Raw genomic sequence first — 6,000 nt, 5'->3', positions numbered from 1 at the left:
CACAGTGCCTGTGCATTCACTATATGGTAGTTGTGATAATTCACATTCTTAATAATATTATCCATGAGCGATTATCAAATAGCTTACAAAAGGCACAGGTATTACCTCTTTTGGTATCATTCTGATTAAACAGCTTACTTTAAAATTAAATAACAACAACAACAAAAACCCTCGAAAGTCAGTCCTTAGGGAGAGTGAGGTTTTTGGGTTACAATACCACAATTTTCAAAGCTATATCCCTAAATTCTCCGAAAATAAATAGTGTCCACTTTTAGAGACAGAAGACTGCTTGAATTTGTAGTTTACAATTCCTCTCCTCACACCAGTTCTATAACCAAGATTTCAAAACTAATGAGGTTTAATCATCCCAATTATATTATTATTATTATTATTATTATTATTATTATTATAATTGATCCAATAGGCTGAACTGCGATGCTGTAGTATGGTTTCAAATAGTGTGATGACCAGATCAGATCATAGTTTTGATGCAGAGTTGTTCCATGACTGAAGCTGTTCCCCAACTTCACTCATCCCATACATGTGGTCCCTGGCCACTAGCTGTAAGGGCAACTAGTAAAAAAAAAAAAAAAAAAATGTGTGGATGTTAGCAGTTCCCATCCCCACTAACTGAAAATACAAATCCAAAGCATGTTATTACCAATTGTGGGTCTCTGGCACCAACTGGACACCCAACAACAGTGGATGACAAAGGACTCACTGTTCCCTTTTGTCTGGATCTCAAGAAATGGAAAAAAAAAAAACAACCTCATTAACAGAAACAAATTGCCTAGATACACTGTGAGAACCAAGGAGCTCATATTCATCCCAATATTCATTATATAGATTGTATGTGAGAAAGGAGTAAGCCCAGAGTAAGACCTTAAGGAGACATCTTAAGGAGAAATAATAACTACTTTTATTTGCATATGTGCTTTTACTTCTGCCTTATGTCTGAAAAGTGATTATCACTTGACAGAAATAAAATTGTAATAGCAAGAATATAAATTTAATGTGAGATTCAAACACAATTTTAATATTTATTTTGTGGAGATAAACAGTAGCAGCACATCTGAATATAAAATGTATTATAAATCAAGCCAAGGACTCACAAACTAATCCCATTTTAAATGTATTTATTCAATGTGGCAGAGAATGAGGCAGTGTCAATAATTTGGCACCAAGGGCTTCCCCTGCAGGAATGGGAAGGAAGTCCTTGAGAACATCATTATTCTACTTCCATGTGCAGACTGTGCCCTAGAGGATCCTTGAAAAATGAAGCTGATTCTTGGGGCTTCAGCTATGAAGGGGTCTGGAGACAGAAATGACAAGAAGGAGGAGATATTTTGTAATCTGAGAGTCTTTTTCAGGGGCTGCTCTCTGTAGATGAGATTAAAAACCAGCCTGCCCCTGAGCAGATGAAGACACGGGTGACCCCAACCACTAAAGACCACCAATATCTAAGGGAGACTCAAGTGGGTGTGGCGAAGAGTCAGTTCCAAGGGAAGCAAATTATATCAATGTCCTCATGTCACAGACAGGAAAAAAGTGTAACTACAGTGAATGAAAAGGCAAGATCCACCCCAGGCAGTCCAGAATGAGTTTTTGGACTGGCTTGGCTCCTGCCAGAGCCTCTTCCAACAACCAAGGCTCCACTTCTGTGAGTGAATCTTTGCAAGACATGAAGTTGCCATTCTCTATCTTAGCTTCAGGTGTCTTTCCTTCCTAGGAAGCAACCTCCTATTTGGTATGCATTTTACTTTATTTCTCTTTTTTATTCCCCCCCTTCTAGTTTCAGAAAAAAATGCCTGTTTTCTTCACTATTATATCCCTAGACTCTACAAGAGTGCCTGGCAACTGGCAAGTAACTTTTTAGTAAATATTTGCAAAGTGATGAGCAAATTCTCTACCTATGATACCTAGAGAGGAATATCTTAAGCCAGGGATGATGTATCTGCTATAATTGTGTCAGGAGTGATCAGGCACCAGTGACTTCCAGGGCAGGGTAGATCCAGGCTCACTGGAAGCGTGCCACCTGGCTCTGCAGCCAGCCAAGAGTGGGCCATCAGGCCCCTACCACTCCCATTATCCACCCTTTGGAACAACTACAGTGAATACAACTCCAGTCACATGTTGGATTGGAATGGGGGGTGGGGAGGTGGGGGTTAGGCATCTGCAATTTTTAAATATTCCCGGGTGATTCTGATATGGGGCCATGGCTGAGAGCCGCTGAGCTACCTGCTTCTTGGGAATTTGGCCAATCCTGGCAACAGGCCCTGTTTGAGATTGGAAGAGAGGCAACTGGGTGGAGAGGAAGCCTCTAGACCAGACCTTGCTCAGAGATTCAGGCCAGTCCACTTGGCTGCACAAGGGGCCACCCATGCCCTTGGCAGTCATTGAATCGCTGCTCTGCCTCTGTGTGCACCCCACGTGCCTTCCGCTTTGCACAACATTCACTGTTTCATAACTGCAAAGTCGGGGATTTCTTACTGCTAACTGAGAATAAGAAAAGAACATTTCTTCAGAAGTTCTTGATTTATGGTAAACCAGATGTAAACCTCAGGAAGAATTAATCTCGTGTGTGCAGTGAAAATTTTTGTACAAACTCACAAAATGTCCAAGAAAAGTAAATAATGAGTGTCTAATTTCCCTCTCTATAATTTGGATAATAATACAGCTCTCAGATTATAACAGTGCTTGGGTAAACATAATGATATCTTATTTGCCACAAATTCCCTTAGTTTAGTTAACCAGTTACTTTTCTAATGCCTCAGGTATCATTAAAGCCATCCTGTAATAAATGTTCGATCACTATGTTGTACACCTGAAGCTAATATATTTTCAATTATACTTTGATAAAGAAGAAACCATCCTCACTTAAGGATACACAGATGCATATTATAACAAAGCTCCAAATTTAACCCCAGATACCTAATAAATGTATAAAAGGGAAAAAATTATCTATTCCTAATATGCTATTTAATTACAAGGTTTGAGAAATAATACATGCTAATAATGAAATTAAAGGCTTTAAGATCTAATTTGATTACACTCTGTGAACATTGGTTATAACTTGACTTGCAGCTAAATTTATCAAGATGACTTCCCCATTCGCATGGGACTAAAGGCAATTTTCAAGCAAGAAGCTAGAATCATGGTGGATTGTTAGTGTTGGATAACTTTTATCAACCAGCACCTCGTGCTCTGGACCTATTAGTTGGTAACAAGCATATACCAAGCTAACATCATGCCCATAAAGAGTGCCATTAGCTTCCTGTATATAAGACAAAGGTGTCTAATGGACCAATATCACACACTTTCCCACAGCAGCAGGGCTTTTTTACAATGCGTTATTATGCTAATAGATTGTAAAAGAGTATACAGGAACGTGGCTTTAATGTATTTACCCCTGTAGACAAGGAGGGGGAAAATGCTTTGCAAGCAATTATCATAACTTATTACACTATCTAAAAAACAATTACTGTAGACTCATGTGTTTCAGTTTTCTAAGTTTATTACCGTTAGCACACACAGGGTGAAAATAATTGAGCAAGCCACTCAAAATTGTGCTTACAAACATAACACCTTGAGTAAGGGGATGTGAATATATGTTCATCCAGCCCCTCCCTGGACACCCCCCCCCTATTGTTTCCCTACTCCAGAAAGGACTTTTCTTCTTGAATGCACCAAGTACTTTTAAGGAAGGGATTGAACAATGGCTGTAATTTAGAATGCAATTAGGTGAGCCACTTTTCCTTTTTTTACCTCCAATTACCCACAGCAACCTGCACACAGCTACCACCACCGCCTTCTTTCAGCCCCAGCTGTTATTCTTGAATATCAGATCAGGGCAATGTAACTCAGCCACAGAAGCTGAGTCTGAGAGAGGTCCCCAGAGGAATTTGGCTAAACCAAAGCACTTCTCACCCCTTCTGCCTTGCTGACAACATCTGTTAGACTGGTTCCCTGGGGCCTTATGCATCTTCATTGAAAACTCTCCACAGACTTAAAGTTCACAATAACTAGTCCGCCAGCTCTCTTTTCTGGTATGTCTCAAAAATGTGTGCCCAATGAAAAGGAATTGACACTGCTACAGTGGACTAAATGAACAGAGTCTTTTCAAAACCCAAGTCTGACCATGTCCTCCTCCTCCACTTTCCTTAAAACCTCTCATTATGGTCTGCAAACCCTGCATGATCTGGTCTCTGCTCACCTCTAGCCTTTTCTTACACCAAGTCCCTCAATCTCTTATACCACAGGGCCTTCACACATGCTGTTTCTGCTAGCTCATAAAACTCGTCACTCACCCCCTGCATCTAGTTAACTTCAGACTTCAACTTCCTCTGACCTCCCTAATTAGAGAGATTCCTCTCTCTACCTTCCTTCCTGCCCATGTTTTTCTCTCAGGATGCCACATTCCTCTCCTCTAAAGCCCTTCCCACATTTGCAAATTTAACTCTTATTTGTGTGCTTATTTGTTTAACATTGGTTTCCCACATCAGACTCCAGACTCCATGAAGGCAGTAATCCGTCTACCTTATTTGCCATTATATCCCCACTAGAACAGTGTCCGGCACAAAATCAGTTCTCAATAAATATTTCTGAATGGATAAACATATGAACAAAGTTAGAAAGGTAAAAATAAATATCATGTATGCAGGAACCAGAATCCCTAACATTGAGTGTGTGTACTGGGGCCTGGTGAGAGAGAGACTGGCATAGAAAATGTAGAATCGATTGTAGTGGTCATTGACAATACAAGATAAATTATAACAATTTAGAAGGAAAAAATCAACAGAAATGAGAGAATATGGAGGATTTTGGAGACACAAAGCCCAGAAACTAGGTGAAAAATCAAGTTTTAAATTGTGTGTATGCTGGGCAGGTGGTAATCAGCAGTGTCCAATATAGCATGAACCAAGAATATCTCAGGAAAGAGCAGAGAATTTGAGTGGGAGGTAACAGAGACAGATAGACTACAGTTTTCAGTGGAATATTGGGGATGGGTGCTAGATGTAAGGTGCAAGGTGTAAGAGGAAAAGTAGGGAAACGAAAATATTTGGTATGAATGGAGAGACAGAAGTCAACCAACATTTGCCAGTTGCAGCATTATGTGAAGTGCTTCCAGATGGAAGAGTTGGATCTGTGTGAGAGGGGAGACAGAGAAGTCCGTGGGGAGGGTGGCAGGCAAGCAGTGAAAAGACTGGAAAGAGCCTATGTGGCCAGGAAGCAGGCAGGTAGCAAGGTCCCCCAGGAAACCACAGGAGGCAGATCACCGACAGGAAGATTAGCTGTGGGGAGAGGCGGGCTGACTCCCAGGAAAGTACTAGCAAGGAAAAGGAACAGAAAGAAGCAACAAAGAGGTGGCGAGAAGCAAAGAGGAAACGATGGGGCAGCTGTGATGTAGCCTCAGTCTGTCCCAGGAAGGAAGGAGCAAAGACTTCGTCCATAAGCCTTGTCTGGGGAAGGGAAAGCCATGGCATGTTCCCAAGAAAGGAAACTTGGGGCACAGGCTTTGCACACTTCGTTCTGCAAAAAGCGGAAGGGAAAGCAACCTCTCCCACTCGAGTTAAGAAGGCAGAGGCCTATTCTAGGGCAGGGGAAGAGAAGAACTTTTACAAGTTGTGTGTTTGGAAGAAGTGCCAGTTGCCACAAGGGTGCTGAATTCCCCTGGAAGATCACTCTCAGCCATCTGTTAGCGACAGGGCTGAGCATTAGTAACGAGGACAGCGACCCGGCTGCCTGAGGAGACGCTGCACATCTCCACTGCGGTATCGGGGGCTTTCGCCAGGACGTGTCAATTTGGCAACCTCGCTCTAATGAAATGATGGATGGCCAGGCTGAGAAAGAGAACCACGGTCTCGGCTCTGAAAGGCCTGGCCATCTGAGCAAGGCCCCCACGGCTCTCCTCAGGTGGAACCGCCATCACCAGGGAGCACGAGGAAAGGAGGGCACACATGGCGGAGCCACACACAAGTTGGCCGCTTCGGAAAGGAGAGT

General features: G+C 42.2%; 1 long non-coding RNA gene across 3 annotated transcripts in view; it reads right to left on the bottom strand.

Annotated features, from left to right (window-relative positions):
- Positions 1 to 1,186: 1,186 nt before the first annotated feature.
- LOC102969269 overlaps positions 1,187 to 6,000 on the bottom strand; it is a 193,647-nt gene continuing 188,833 nt past the window's right edge. Inside the window, exon 7 of one of the 3 annotated variants that reach the window (XR_445331.3) lies at positions 1,187 to 1,312. This is a non-coding gene — a long non-coding RNA (uncharacterized LOC102969269). The remainder of the gene's footprint in view (positions 1,313 to 6,000) is intronic. The other 2 variants (XR_006214869.1, XR_001510556.2) reach the window with 2 other exon arrangements.

The sequence above is a fragment of the Panthera tigris genome, chromosome A2 (assembly GCF_018350195.1).
Source record: "Panthera tigris isolate Pti1 chromosome A2, P.tigris_Pti1_mat1.1, whole genome shotgun sequence".
NCBI lineage: Eukaryota > Metazoa > Chordata > Mammalia > Carnivora > Felidae > Panthera > Panthera tigris.
The sequence above is the reverse complement of the archived record's forward strand: the minus strand, read 5'-3'. Positions and strand labels throughout refer to the sequence as shown.